Here is a 16,966-nt window from a genome sequence, read left to right on the forward strand (position 1 = left end):
GTTCTTCCTGTGTTTTTGTCATGATCACCATGTCGTCCATATATACTTCTAACCCTTTATGGATCATATCATGAAACAGTGTGGTAGCCATTCTCTGGTATGTTGCCCCGGCATTCTTCAATCCAAATGGCATTACTTTGTAGCAAAATGTTTCGAAGTCCGTGGTGAAGGCCGTCTTGTGCTTGTCCACTAAAGCCATCAGTATTTGATTGTATCCGGAAAATCCGTCCATAATAGAATAACATCCCATTCCGGCAGCGCTGTCGATTAAAACATCTATGTGCGGAAGTGGAAAGTCATCTTTAGGTGAGGCTTTATTCAAGTCTCTATAATCAACACAGACCCTTATCCTCCCATCTTTCTTCAGTACCGGGACTATATTCGCCAACCATTCCGGATAATGAACTACTTCTAAGAATCCTGCATCCAACTGCTTCTGAACTTCCGCTTTGATCTTGTCTTGCCATTCTGGTCTGACCGTTCTCCTTTTCTGCTTTACCGGCTTAACACTCGGATTAGTAGGAATGAAGTGCTCTGCTATTGATCTGTCGATCCCTGGCATGTCCGCATAGCTCCAGGCAAATACCTCTGAATTTTTCTTGATACATTCTTGAAGATCCTGTCTGAGCTCAAGTTTAAAGTCTGATCCGATTTCAATTATTTTAGGATCTTCAGTGGTGCTTAGATTAAATGCAAAATGATGCAATGCATTTATGTCAAATACGCGCGTGGTATAATCAATGCCATGAACGTGACAATTAGGAAAACAAGAAAACAAATAGTCAAAGTTCACTTCCATTGATTGAAATAAAAGAGGAAAACCATCCATAGTGTTCTCAAAACAAGCATCAGAAAAACAAAATATAGGATTAACTGCCTGTTCAATACATTCATTACAAGTGTCTTTTATTGCCTGGATTACTTCATCGGCATCTGCAACTCCTTCTTCTTCCGTCAACAACAACCTCTTTCCCCTTAGCCTGCATACTGCTCTCGGGATTGTATACTCGCCCACTCCGGGTCAAACTCTGAACACCTACGTCGTTCACTTCCTCCTCACTGCTATAGTACCACTGTTCTTCTTGATCAGCTAAGCTCTTTTGAATGGCAAGCTGTAGTTGCTCGTCCTCATCCTTAGGTACATCACCCACTTTCACCGTGATACTTTTCTCGATCTCGATCTTCAATGGCACCTTCTCTTCCTCATCGCTACTACAGTCATCTCATATGTTCAACATGGCACACATCCGCTCTTCCCGTTCTGCTTTCGCCAATACCACTTCTTCTGGTAATCCACTCCCGATCGCATTGACCGATCCACCCGACTGAGACTTACGGGATGGATAATTGTACTGATATTGGGGAAGCGGGTTGTTCTTGGTACTTGGCTTGCTCTTGTCTGAAGGCTTCGTGATCTTCCCGCTATCAATCAAATCCTGAATATCATGCCTTAATTTGAAACATTCATCCGTTGAATGCCCTTTGCACTGGTGATAATCACAGTTTCGGTCCATATACCTCCCTCGCACAGGCTTAGTCGGATCGACTGGCAGCTTCGACAGCACTCCATTCTTGATGCATGATCTTAACACTGTGCTCAAAGGTATCCCTAAATCAGTGAATTCTCTTCTAATTCTGTCATTAACTGCCCCCACTATGGCATTACTGTTCCCCGACTGGTTCTGATTGCTGCTTCCGGCATTTCTGTCACCATAGGAAGTCCGATAGTTGCCAAACCCTCTGTTCTTTTTCTTTTCTTCCTTATACAGCTCTTCTATGTTCAGGCCAGCGCTTTGAACTAGAGCAAAATCGGTGAGAGGTTGGGTCAACATCCTTTCCTTGAAGAAGGGCAACAAGCTCCTACTGAAGATACGGATCAATTCTTTATCCTTCGGTCTTGTCTGAACTCTATACAGCTTCGTTCTCCACCTCCTATAGTAATCAGAAAAGCTTTCATCCTTCCCCTATCTTAAGCTTTCCAAGTCGCGTAAGCCAAACTCGTCACTCTCGTCGGTCTTGAAGTGTTTAAGGAAAGCGGTCTGCAACTTGATCCAATTCTTCTGAACCTCTTCATCTAGACCATCATACCATCTCCGGTAGTCTTTGTGCAATGTTTGCGAAAATGCTCGCAAAACATCTTCCTCGTTGTACCGGTTCATCTGTGACACTCGGAGAAATTCAGACAGGTGAGAATGGGGATCATTATCTCCTTCAAATATGGTATGCTTGAAGGTCTTGAATGAGGCAGAACTGATCGGGTGTAAAACATATTCAGTTATGTGAAAGTTGGTGGCTGGGTCTTTTTCCTTCATTGCAGCCATTTTATCAAATCTTTCCTTCAGCTCGGCAAGTTGTTTGAGCACATCATTCTCGACAGGGGTAGTATTTCCCATGGAGGTCTAATTATCCGAAACAGGATCCGAAGTTTGCCTCTCTTCCACCACAGGCTGGCTACTAGAAGGGGGAGTATTTTGGTTTTGGGCCCTATCTTGAGCAAGAGCAGCGGTCACAATCTGAGCAATGGTCCTTATCTGAGCTTGCGAAAATCCGGGCTCTTCTCCTATATCATCTGCCATTTCTACTGGATCTGAATCGGGTTCTGAATCTGATGAACTTGAATAGCTCACTGAACTGACCGGAACAAATTCGGGGATTGGGGATATTCTGAGTAGACGCTGACCAGGATGTCGATGCCAAACTCTCGAAGCCGTTTCCCGGGAAAGATCAATTCTAGCAAAAAATTTCTGAGTTAAAGAGGGTCCTGCATGTATGCATGCGAAAATGAAAACACATAGGATGAGAAATGCATTTCTAATGTGCTAAAGCCAGCATGGAAATAAAATCTCGATTTCAACGACTGGACCAAAAATTCGGTATGAATAATATAACAATAACTTATTTTGTATTCAAACATTTCGAACATTATCTGTCGTCGACCGTTCCTTTTGGATTTACGACCGACTATTTTCTCTCAAATCCCTAACTTTTGCCTCGGAATGAAAGAATTTCCGAGCGGGATTTTATCTTATTATTTTTTTATTACGTATTTTTTTTTTGCATCCTTACTTTTTGCCTTGGAACATATGGCCCCAAGCAGGATTTTCATTTTATTCTGTTACAAATTTTCTAATCTCTCATCTATTTTCAGATAATGCGAGAAATGTAAAAATACAAAGGAATCGCAACCCCCTTATACCTCCCTTTTTCTTTCGGGTATTGATTCACAATAAGTGATTGCATAGTATTATTCAAAACGAATTTGAAATCCAGTCTCAAAACCAAGGTTAAACATCCTTGCCGAACATTAGCTCTTATTAATGCATGGCTGAAAAAGAAAAACGTTACATGGTGCATGAATGTCACAACATATGTACAGTTTATATCAAACAGGGGAACGGGAGTTGGGAAATGCATGCCTTCCAACCTTATTTCTCCCACACACGGATTCCGTTGGTATAAAATTCCGACATCTGTTTCCTAGGAATTGGTCTAATCTCGACAACCAACAGGGGGTTTTGAGATTGACGATATTAACTCTCGAAAATGAATGCGGCATATCAACAGCAAACAGAATCGGGTGCACCTTAGAGGAAGTAACTAAGGCTTTTAACTATATGCATTGGCTTTGGTCTTATTGGGCTTAACAAAGTCTGGGTTCCTGTGAATACTCAAATTTTGAGGCTCAAAAAGCCGGTTTTCCCGGCCGCAGCGGTGGCGGCCGCCCTTAAAGGCGGCGGTAGCCGCTATCGCCGCCGGCGGCAGCCGCCGGCGACAGCGGCTGCAGTCGCCCGTGAATACCCATATTTTGGGGCTCAAAGAGCCACTTTTTCCGGACTGCAAACAGTCCGGTCGGACCGGAGGTCATTCAAAAAGTTCACCGGAAGTGTGCCAATATGGTACTTGAAATGTCCGAAAAATTACGAGGATCACGGAACTGTTCTCGGAATATTTTTTGGAGGTCCGAAACTCCCGGAAAAGCCTCCGGAACGAAAAACAGAAAAGAAAAAGAAGGCACACATGCCCGCCCGCGGGGGTGGGCATGCCCGCCCAGGCCAGGCGGGCATGCCCGCCCAGGCCAGGCGGGCACACCCGCCCAGCATGGGCGTGCACGCCCGCCCAAGACAGGCGGGCATGCCTGCCCAGCTAGGGCGGGCACGCCCGCCCAGCATGGGCGTGCACGCCCGCCCAAGCCAGGCGGGCATGCCCGCCCCAGCCCAGGCGGGCACGCCCGCCCTCGAAGGCGGGCAGGGGCGCCCGGGGTCACGTTTTTGCCTATAAAAAACGGCTCTGGGGCTCCGTTTTGAGACACTCAGTCTGTGTTGACGGACTCTCCTTCTCCCTACGCTCCTTGCGATTCTTTACTGCTTTCTTGCATTTTTTAATTTTAATTTTATTGCTTTCTTGTGGTGATACTTGGTCACTAAATTAAAATTAATTAAAATTCCCTTAACGAGGAGCTTAACCTGGAGTTAAGAAGTGGCCGTCGATTAAATCAGGTACATGAACTAAACTCTGCCTATTTAATTTAGCACTTCATGCATGTTTCTCTTCTACTCCTCCTAATTCTACAACTGCATAAATGCATTCACGTCATCTTTAGGCAAGTAAATTGCCTCAATTAAATAAATTTAGGCTAAATGCCCGGTTAATTAATAATCGTGGTATTTAAACCTAAATCCGACAATATTGGCTAAAAAGCCTAGTTAATCAATAACTATGGCGAAATTGCCTTTATTTCGAACAAAGTCCGGCTTAAGTCCAATTAATCAATAATTGTGGCGAAATAGCCTTAATTAAACATGTTTTCTTGGCAATAAATTGCCTACATTGCAAATCAATTAATCACTTTTGGCAAATAAATTGCCTATAAGTAGATTAACCATTTTCTTAGCGACAAATCGCTTAAATCAATATTTTGGCTTCAAAGCCTTCAAACAATTGCTTTTGGCAAATAAATTGCCCTTAAGTCAATCAATTTTGGCGACAATCGCCCAATCATCAACTTTTGGCAATCAATTGCCTAAATCAATTTATTTTGGCTAAAAGCCTTCAAATAATCAATTTTGGCGACAATCGCCTAAATCACATCAATTTTTAGCAACAATTGCCTAAATCAACTCTTTTTGGCCAAAAGCCTTAAATCAATCATTTTGGCGACAAACGCCCAATCAATCAATTTTCAGGCAATAAATTGCCTAAATCAACTCTTTTTGGCTAAAAGCCTTAAAATCAATCATTTTGGCGACAATCGCCTAAAGTCAATCATTTTGGCAACCGAATTGCCTAAATCAATCTTTTTGGCTAAAAGCCATTAAAATCAACATTTTTGGCATCAAATGATTAAAAATCAATCAATTCTTTGGCAAAATGCCTAAACAAAATGCACAAAGCATACACACACTCATGCATTAAGCATACCCATTCAAAGCCCTTCAAAGAAGGCCTATCGAACTACGTTGACTTTGATCTTCCATTCAAACGGAAGTATGTAGGCACGTTTGGGATTTAACCCCGAGCGGCAAGTCGCAATCACTTAAAATTGGTTCAAATTACATTAATCACTTTGCAAAGCATTCATTCATGGTTAGTTTTGTCAGCATGACATAGTCTCGGGATCCATCTCGGGTTTGCACACCATGCCTTAAACATTGGGTTAATTAATCTAATAATTAGGTTAATTAAAATTGGAGTCACTTAGGGTTTTTTCCTAGTTTACCCTAAAATAATTAAACAAGGTGGCGACTCATACATTCACGTGCATTTCTACCCTTAGTCACATGCATTCACATGCCTATGATATTTTGGGGAGGGGTTCACAGTTCCGCAAACAGGATTCGGGCTTTGTTGGGCCTACTCCTTTTGACGCACCTTTGAGGTACTAGGCTTGCGGTTGGTAGTAATGTTAATTCTCGGATGGATGCACCTAAAACGCGAGGTTTAGGCTAGATCAACCGTCAAACTTAACACCAGTACCGAAGGGTAGTAGTGGTAGAATGAGGTGAGAAGAGAGAAATGCGAATGAATGCAAAAACTCTAGAAAGAAAAAGGAAAGCAGTTAAACACATACGGACGATTAATAATTTTCCATCAGCTTTTCTAACCAATTTTATTTAAAAAGGTAGGCTTTTTTAGAGTCAACTCCTAATTGCAACCTACTACATTGTTTATTAGAAACAACCAGAGATTAGTGGGTGCAAAATCCCCAGTGAAGTCGCCAAACTGTTTTCCCCGAAAACACGAAATTCGGTTGGTTTTATTTGGTTGTTATTATTGGTTATTATTTTGTTTTGAAAAAGAGGTGATAAAACCTTTTGGATATGCAGTGCCGATAAATCGGTCTTATAAATCATTTTAGTCGCCACCCATTATTTCGGCAATGGGACCGTTTCCAATTTTATTTTATAAAAGTGACTTCATTTAACCCAATTTTATTCAAGGCCTATTATTTGAAAGAAAATTGGTCAGGCGTACCAAGTACGATTCTAGGTAAGGGAATTAGGTACGTCGGCCCGTTGGAAGCCGACGCCCGGAAAACCGGCCTCTTTTAACCTACGATTTCTAATTGATTTTATTTTAGAAAAGCCAATTATTTAAACCCAACCCGAATAAATCGAACCGAGCTCCTATGTGGAAAATTATTTAATCGTCCCAAGTAAACTCATCCATTGCATTCATTCTTAAATTAAGCATCACATCCATCATTCATCCACCATACATATCAAATAAAATTAAAAGACCCGCTCTTGCCTTATGGTTAAAGGCGGGCCACAAACCGGATTTAATAATATAATTAAAAGGGAATAACAAATATTAAATCTAAAAAAAAATACCACAATCACAATAGATTAATTGACTTGGTTTGATTAAAATTCGATTTATCCATTGTTGATCATTTTTCTGGATTAAGATTAAGAATCTATTTAATAAAATGAAATTAAGACAAGATAATAAGAGTAATCTGGGACTAGAAGCTAGCCGCGTCACGCAACTGTTCTATGGAAGAACAGTCGCGTGGCGCAGCTCTATTTTTATTCTGGGATTTGTATTAGTTGCGTCACGCAGCTGTTCTATGAAGAACAGTCGCGTGACGGAACTCTAGTTATGGTCCTGTAGACTAGAACAGTTGCGTCACGCAACTGTTCTATGAAGAACAGTCGCGTGACGGAACTCCTAGCTGCGTGACGGAGCCGTTTGTGACTTATTTATAACACTTAGGCTTATTGATTATTCTTTTTCAGCGAAACATTAAATACAAATATAAAACAAAGTATAACTGAGTGTACGAACAGCTGCGTCACGCAGGTGGTCCAATCCAGGCTAAGAGCTTTTGGACAGGAGCAGTCGAGTTACGCGGGTAGTAGCTGCGTGACGCGGCTGCTCTGGTCCGCAACTACCTTTCAAACTACTCTTTTCTACATGTTCTTTTTATTATAAGTGATTAAAATCAACCCAGAAGATTTCAACAATGGACAAACTTACGTTTAATCAATAATAGGTCAACTAAACACTATGAAAATGAGATTTTTAGGAGATAAAATGCTAGAAATGAAAAGGAAAAAGTTAGAATCGTTACCTAGCCCTCAGATTTGAGGATTGCATGCACTGAGATTAACTCAGAGGCGTTGTTTCACGATTCCAGAAGTGTATTCACCAAGTCCTTTCACAGAATAGATAGTTTTCTTTTTCTTTCTTTGCTCTCTTTTCCTCCTCTTATCTTTTTGTATTTTTTTTTGATTTGATTTTGAATCTAAAATATCTATGACTCGATCTTCCCCAAGTTTACTCAGTTGAATTCTTAAGGAAGAACCCTAGTCGTTAACCTAGAAACTTAAAACTCAGAATGCAATTTTTCTTAGAAGAAATGAGAGCAAAGTGTCAAAAGTCCCGTTTTTGCTGTAAAATGTTGTATTTATATGGCTAGGGCAACAGAGCAGTCGCGTCACGCGGGTAAAAGCGGCGTGATGCACCCGTAAGCTTGCGTGACGCGACTTACTTTTCGTACAGTTGCCGTGTATCCATACAAACAGTGCAGGCCGTTGCACGGGCGCGCGCTAAAGGTGTCAGCCCTGTTAGAGCTGTGTGACGCAGCTAAGAGTGCCGTCACGCAGGTACTAGCTGCGTGACGCAACCCTAATGCGGGTCAGGCTCCTTTGGGCGGTTTGATTCAATTTTTGGTTCAAACACTTCTGGTTTATCGTGATACCTTATCCCTTGTCCTCATATCATCATCGGGTCAGGTGGAGGCATAAAATCACGCGTCAACAGGAGCACGGACTGGGTGTGTCACAACCCGACTCTAATCACCGAGGAATTGTCCGCTTTGGCCACGGGGTTGTGCCCCGGCCTAATCCGGCCAACACATACACCCGCCCTCACGGTTTTGTCCCGCAGGTGAAATGGGAAACTTGCCAGGAGGTCACCCATCCTGAGATTTCTGTTAAGTGAGCACGCTTAACCCTGCAGTTCTTCCAACTCTCCAACCACTCCACCGAAAGGCGCCTCTAATGATTAGTTTCCCCCTTTTAGATATATGATTCGATTCATTCCTATGTCCCGCATTCCACTACCCTAGCTAGCCTACCATCATAGGATCGCTTTGCCGGGTCGGGATGTCACAGGCCCACCAGCTTCCGCGTGGTTCGTCCTCGAACCATACATCTACTGGAGGGGGTTCGGCTCTGATACCAACTGTCACGCCCCGACTTTAATCACTAGAGGAATTGTCCGCTTTGGCGACGGGGTTGTACCCCGGCCTAATCCGGCCAACACATACACCCGCCCTCACGGTTTTGTCCCGCAGGTGAAATGGGAAACTTGCCAGGAGGTCACCCATCCTGAGATTTCTGTTAAGCGAGCATGCTTAACCCTGGAGTTCTTCCAACTCTCCAACCACTCCACCAAAAGGCACCTATAATGATTATTTTTCCCCTTTTCGATATATGATTCGATTCATTCCTGTGTCCCGCATTCCACTACCCTAGCTAGCCTGCCATCCTAGGATCGCTTTGCCGGGTCGGGATGTCACATCAGTGCTCAAAACAGTAATATGAAAACCGATTCAAGGGAGGATTACTTGCTTGTCCGCATTAAGCGTAGGTACACTCCTTTCATTGGCTGCAGGAATGGTGATGACTTCACCATTGAAAGGAAATTTGATTTTCTATCGTAGTGTTGATGGTACTCCTCCAAAGGAATGGTACCATGGGCACCCCAAGAGTAAGGCAAATGTTGGGGGAATATCAGTAACAATGAATTCAGTCTCTTTTTCTATCAGACCCACCTTGACCATAGTATTAAAAATGCCCTCCACCTATCTCTTGGAGTCATCGTATGCTCTAATCACCATATCATAAGGTTCCAAATTAGACAGTTCCATCTTGAACTTGGAAAGCAGCTTCAAAGGACACACATTCAGGGCTAACCCATCACCCATCATCACATTTGAGTAAATCTCCTTCTGACCTCAGCCTTAATAAACAGTGCCTTAGTGTGATTGCTTCCTTCAGGAGGAAGTTAATCATTAGAAAAATTGATAGTGAGGGGATTATGCTAGACTAACCCCACAAAATCAGTTGGAGAAATAGATGATGAAACGACAATCTCTACCATTGCTTTTAGCAGAGCTTCTCGGTGTTGTTTTGATGATACTAGCAAGTCTCACATGCTTACATTTGCATGGGTTCTCTTCATTTGTTTAATCAGAGAATCGTCCTTTGTTTTAGTTCTTGGCACACCCGATGAGCTTGCCTTTTCTTTTTCGTCTAAAGGCTTGATAATATCAGGCTAATAAATCCGACCACTTCGGGTCATGTGGCTTACAGTTCTTGTTTCTTCCTCTTCGTCGCTACTCCATACATCTAGAGTAATGGGATGCACAACTACTTCATCTTCACTTCCAGCCCATGCTTCCTCACCTCGCTTCAACCATTCCTCATCACTATCCCAAACATTCAGCACCATAACATAGATCTGTTCTAATAGCAACTCCCTCTCTCTTTCCTCCCTCCTCCTCTTCCTTAAATTTAGCCAACACCTCCTCGGGAGTTGTTCCAGATTCAACCATATATAGATTTTTAGGAGGTGACACATTTTGAAAGTTAGGAACTGGATTAGTCCTCGTGCTAGGCCTTAATTTTTCAAGATTAGTCATTTTACCATCATCTATCAGATTTTGGATGTCATGTCTTAAATGTACGCAGTTATCTGTAGCATGGCCCTTGCTCTGATGGAAGTGCAATAAGCATTTTGATCAAATTTTTTTGGCAAAATTACAAGAATAGGTCTTGGTACAAGCGATCGTAACAGACCCACTGATTTAACTTTCTCAAAGACTCTAGAGAGAGAAGTGCCAAAATTGGAAAATGTTCTCATTGGCACGTTGGTAGCTCTTAAATCTAGAGTGGTAGCTATGGTGTTCTTATTGGTACTTGGAGTTTTGGCTGACGAACTTGATCCTTGGAACCCAAACTTACTAAAGCTTCCGATGCGATTTCAATACTTCTTATCCTCTCTAATGATGGCGGTCCCCACCTCATATACTTGAGAAAACTCAATCAGTACCATATAATACATCTTCTCATAAAAAAATTGGCAGAGTCCCCTTTATAAATATCTTAATCTGCTCCTTAGTATCCAGACGGCTCCTCATTTGTGTGACCTTGGCTCTCCATCTAGCCATGTGATCTGTGAAGGTCTCATCTTATTTTTGGACAATCACTTCTAAATCCCTAAAATTAACACTCATTTGAAGGTTATAAGCGTATTCTTTAAGGAAGACAGTGGTAAGCTTATTCCAATTTCTTCTCACTTTCTTATCGAGATTGTAGTACCAAGTTTGGGCAGACCCAATTAAAGACATCGGGAATATCTTCAAAATTTCCTTCACAGTAAACCCGCCAATTCCATGATCGACTTATATTGCATGAAGTGGACCTTCAAGTCACCATTTCCATCATACTTGGCCACTTTTGGCATTTGTAAGTCACTAGGTTAGCTTGCTTCAACTCCAACTCATCATCATCATCATCATCTATGTCCATGTATTGGTCCATTCCCTTGGATTTCATGAATACATGCAACTTCCCAAGCTTCTTATCTAGCTTGTCAAACTTTTTTGATACCACTGGCTTTGGCTCGAATTTCCTTGTCGGCCTTTTCTTTTGAGAAAAACTCTTCATTTAAAAACTCTTAATTTTGCCAAGTGTCATCGACATGCTCCTTTCTTTCAGACTCAACTTTGGGCTCTTCGTCTTCGATAACCACCTACTCTTTACCCTTATAAGTTCGTAAGAGCATTTTAAGGCTAGCTACCATAATTTTCTCAATCATCTTCTCAATTTCAGAAATGGGAATGCTTGGATCAGGCATTCTATCAGCAGAAGTACATGCTAGAATTGACAAATTTGTTTGAACTGGGGAGTATTCAATCTCAAAGCGGGAGCTCGAAGAACTCGCAGGTGCAAAATCAGGCAAATCAAGGGGGTTGAAGGATCTCAGCTCTAACTAGGCGATTATTTGCTCTTAACCAGCTAGCTTCTTGTTGAGCTTTATCTTTGCGAGGTGCAATCTTGACTGCATAAAACAATTGTTAGCAAACATGCTATGATGCATGCATGCGTGAATGCATGAGAATGAAATGGCATACAACAATGCGATCATGAGATGCAACTAATTGTATATTCCCTCGTGGCTTTATCACGACTGCACAAATCCAAAATCGAAAAAAGGCTCTTAAAAACTGTTATGAGCAAAACGTGCTTTATTTTGTAGCCAAATACTTATAATGACTTTATACTTATTCTTATATTTTGTATCCCTTTCTTTTTGCCTTAAGCATGACAATACTTGAGTAGGGTTCTTTATTTATGTACAATTGAGATTTTTTCTGTCTCCCTTTTTTATTTATTCTTTTTGTATCAATAATATTTGGCTCAAAACTAGGCTCTTTTCATTACTTTCCAAAAGTGGAATTTTTACATTCATTGCTCTTTTGAGGCCCTAACTAAATATTTACAATATTGGTTTGATATGGCTTTCCATCCTCTAGAGTGAAGTTTCCAATTTCCACAAGGTGGTCGGCGATATTGCACATGAGCATGAATCACGCATGTACACCTTTGAAGATAGAGTCATAGCTTCAAGTTGCACTTGATTTATTTCAAGCAAGAGTTGATGAGCCTCTTCTAATTGGTCTTCTTTTGTCAGAGCCGAGATCGGAGGAGCTTCCCTCTTAGGAATTTGGGCCTCAGCCTTTTAGTTACCATTGAAAAGAGCTCTTTTGGCTTGTTTTGCTTCCAACACTTCTCTTAAGTCTTTTGCCCTTTAGCGCTTTGAGTGTCGGGATCGAGCCATGATAGAATATACCTAAATGGCTACAAGAAAACAAATTAAATGATGCATGGATGAAGCATGACAAAACCATAGCAATTATATACAAACAAAGGGGATGGGAGTAATGAAATGCATGACCTCCACCCTTATACCTCCCACACATGATTCAACGTCATAGTCTTTCTAAACCCTAGGACATATAGGTTGGGCCCATAAACCATCTTGGGGTTTTGGACCGACGTCTCTCACATTTATTGGATGAATGCAATAATCATTTGTTTATTATGGTAATCCTATAGGAAGGAATTAGCATCAATTACATGAGATTAGGTCGGGTTTATTAAGTCTTGGGTTCCATAAGCAAGAATTGGTTGTCTTCTCCCTTTTACTGTGGGTTTAAACAAAAGGAAAAAACGGATTGTGCCAATTTTTTTTATATACCAAATGGTACTTGACTTATGGGTGGTGTATATTAGTGGCGGATCCAAACAGTTGAGTAGAATGAAAGGTCCACAACCCCCAATACCACCTTTAGGGTTTAGGGTAGAAAGGTGATTGAGAAGAGATAAATGCATGAATGACATTTTATAAGTACAAAAAGTAAACTCAATTTAAAGTTAGTATCATTATCAAAAATTGTGAATAGTTGGACACTTCTGGGGTCAACTCCCTTATTTGAACCAAAAACCGAAAACCAGAGAATTTGGGTTCGATTCCTAGTGGAGTCGCCAGGCTGAGGACGCGTGGTTTTCCCAAACGATTGGACTTGGAAAGAATCGAATTAAACGAGCTTGATTGATTTTATTTATCAAAATGGTATTCTTTTATTAAACCCGTTTAACCTTCAAAAAAGGTTCGATAGTTTTAGGAGTTAGGTACGAAATGGGAAGGTGTTAGGCACCCATTTTGCCCGGTTAAACCGGCCTCCGCGTTGTCTAAAGATTCACAATAATTAATAATGAGATCAACTTTTAATTGAGATGTAAAACGATTTTAATGCAATTTTTAGAAAATTGTGTCATTCACACACATTATTATAAGTATAATAAACATGAAATATAAAAGCATACATAAAGAAGGATGGAGGAGAAAAGAGTTACAAAACCATCCTAATAATACAATCTACCCTCACCCCTCCAAATTTCCCAAACTCAATTTAATATTAAAAACAAGCTTTAATGAGATCCATTAGGATCTCTTACATTTTGCATTAATAGATAGAGCAACACAATAAGCAATAATCATCCAACAAACAATCATAAGAACAAGAATGACAATTCAATACTAAAGACCACACATCCCATTCAACCAAAAACCACACATTCATAAAAATGAAGCAATGATGCATGATTTAAGGAAGAACTTAGTAAATAAAGGGTTAGCATAATAATGAACATAAAGGCATAAAATTAAATGAAAGAAAAGTAAAGCGCTTGAAATATAAAGAACATTAATTAAAGGGAAAAAAAATAAAGGTTAATCAAGGTTTAAGCTCATGATCTTGATGTTCATCCAAGAAGATGAACAAATCCATCAATCCCAGCTCTTAAACTTGTTTTAATGTTTATTTGACCCATCTATGACCAAATACACGACCCAAACCCTTTAGGATTGGAGCTAGGTCACTGTATCTCCGAATCAAACATTTATTAACTTTTTATACATTTAGAGCCTCTAAATCGAAGGGCCTTGCGCCACTGGGAGCTATGGTATGCATCACAAGGATATGGCATACACCATGCGTAACGACACAGGGCCTTTCCCAAACCAGAGAGGCTTCTGGCATGAATAGGACAAGAACAGAGGGACCTGAGTGCTTGTGGCATGAGCCACATCCCTGTGGTGCATGCCACACGTAGTGGCTTGCACCACTAGCTTGTGTTACGTGCCACAGAGGCACAAAATCCCTTTTGTGGTTGATCCTATGTTTCCCTCACAACCAGACCTAGAACAGATGTTAAAAAGGCTGAAAAGGAAAAGAAAAAGATGGAGAAACGAGTTTAAGGTTCTCAGAAATTACCTTTTAGGGATTCCTTTGAAGAATGAATAATAATGGATGAAGAAACCCAACCCTTAGGTCCTCGATCCAATAGTCCAAGATTGAAGATGAAGAACGTGTTTTTAGGATTCTTTGATTGATCTTTGGGGTTTTTGTGATTGAGTAAGCAAAAATCTCAACCTTAGATTAAAGGGTAATACTTGTTGCCTTTGATCTTTTGTTTGAGTTTTGAAAAAGCAATAGTTTCCCCTCCAATCCAAAAAAACCCTTCCTTTGGATCACCCCCTCATGTCTATTTATAGACATTTGAGGATGGGTGGCCCCTTTTAGGGTTGACGTAGCAAAAATGCCACTATCGGGCCCCACAACGGGACCAGACCCAATTTTACAAAATCAGACCGGGTGGCATGCGAAACAAGGCAGAGTAACGAAAAGTGCGTCGGGTAGACTCGACGCGCTTCTCAGACCCCATTTCATCGCAAAATGCACGGTAACCTAAAAAAATAAAAGTGGTTAAACACATGGATAATTATCTCAGCCACGGACCATTGGTCCGAGAATTGGGACAATTGGGCATCGCGATCCAAATTTGTATGAAAATGGTGTATTATCACTAAACCTTTTAGGGCAAAAATTTGAGCGTCTAGAGTTCACTATCCAGAATGTCTAGCAAATATAGTCTCAGTTCCTAAGAAGGATGAGCAGGTCATAATGTGTGTGGACTACTGAGATTTGAATAAAGCATCACTGAAAGATGATTTTCCCCTTCCTCACATTGATATCCTAATAGATAGTGCAGAGATGATGGGATGCTACTTGATTATGGATATGTTTGTGTTGATGCGTGTCTTTATGCCCCCGCCTAACCCGATGAGGATACGAGGACGCGGAATGAGGGATCATGGTTGACCGGAAGTCTTTAAACCCAAATATTGATTTAAACCAAATTGAGGGTGACTGATTTATAGTAGAGTTGCGTCACGCAGCTATAAGGTGCGTGACGGCACTGATAGTTGCGTCACGCAACTCCAATTAAGATGACGTCACCTTGAAAGCTGACATAACGGTTTTACATTCTGTTTGGATACGTGGCAATGGTCCAGAAAGTGAGCTGCGTCATGCAGCTATCGGATCCATCACGCAACCGTCAGTTGCATGACGCAGCTATCCCCTGTTGCCCTACCCATATAAATACTGTGTTTTTTATCTTATTAAGGGAGGAATTTTGAGAGTGTAAAAAAAAAGACAATTGCGGCTAGGTTTTCTGCAGAAACTCTTCTGAGTTATCTTGAAGAAAAACAGCCTTTAGAAATTAATCAACTTAAAACGAAAATCATACAAAAAAAAAAGAAGAGAAAAGAAAAGGAGAAGGAGGTATTTGTTAAAACTTGGTGAACAAAGACTTCTGGGACCTTGAAATCTCATTCCTTAAGACGTTCAGATTGTTTACAATCCTCAATCTGAGGGTTAGGTAATTATCTAAAACTTTTCTTGGTATTTTTAGTTATTAATTCATTATTATTTATTTTGTTGGTGTTTTAGTAGTGTGATATTGATTAAACGGTACCCTGCCCATTATTGGATGTTTCTGAGTTATATTAAAACAAGTTTTGATAAAAGGAAAACGTAAAAAGGGTTGTTTGAAAAGTAGTTACGGACCAGGGCAGTTGCGTCACACAACTATAAGATGCGTGACGGAACTGTTCATGTCCAAAACATAATGATATTACCCCGACTAGTTGCGTGACGGAACTGTTCGTGTTTATGATTTTATTTCACTTTTATTTTCTTGTTTAACCTTGTATTTGAAATAAACGACCGATGAATCTGAAGGTTTTTCCCAAGTTACGAACAGTTGCATCACGCAACTGTTCGATCCGTCACGCAACTGTTCTTCCATAGAACAGCTGCGTGACGCGACTGTTCTAGAATTCCAGAAATAATTTTTATCTTTTTTAAAATAATAATTTTGTGCAATCAAATAAATATTCAATTCTTTTTAATAATTCAAGAGACAACCAATTGTGGGCAGATTGCGGTTTAATTAAGTACGTTAATTTATTGTTATGCATGATTTCGGGTTTCTTGGATTTAAATTGGGTAGAATGTATTTTAGGTTCAGTTTGTGGCCCGCCTTTAACCATAAGGCAAAAGCGGGTCTTTTGATTACTTTAACTTGACTGCTGTGGGTTGAATGGTTGGTATGATTTGAATGATTATGAATGCAATGAATGAATTTATTTGGGATGATTAAATGATTTTCCGCATAGGAACTCGGTTCGATTTATTCGGGTTGGGTTTGTGTAAATAAATTGGCTTTTCTAAATTAAAATAAATTAGAAATTGTAAGTTAAAAGAGGACGATTTTTCTGGGCGTCGGCTTCCAACGGGCCGACGTACCCAATTCCCTTATCCAGAATCGCACTTGGTGCGCTTGACCAGTCTTTTAAAATAATTGGTCTTAAATAAATTGGGATTAAATTAAGTCACTTTTAATTGGAAACGGTCCCATTGCCGAAAAAATGGGTGGCGACTCAAAGTATTTTATAAGACCGATTTATCGGCAGCGCATCCAAAAAAATGTTTTGTCACCATTTGTTAAATAAAGATCACATTTCCAAGAAACACAAAAATCGA

Source organism: Jatropha curcas, chromosome 1 (genome assembly GCF_041381405.1).
Source record: "Jatropha curcas cultivar XTBG-Jc1 chromosome 1, XTBG_Jcur_1.0, whole genome shotgun sequence".
Lineage (NCBI taxonomy): Eukaryota > Viridiplantae > Streptophyta > Magnoliopsida > Malpighiales > Euphorbiaceae > Jatropha > Jatropha curcas.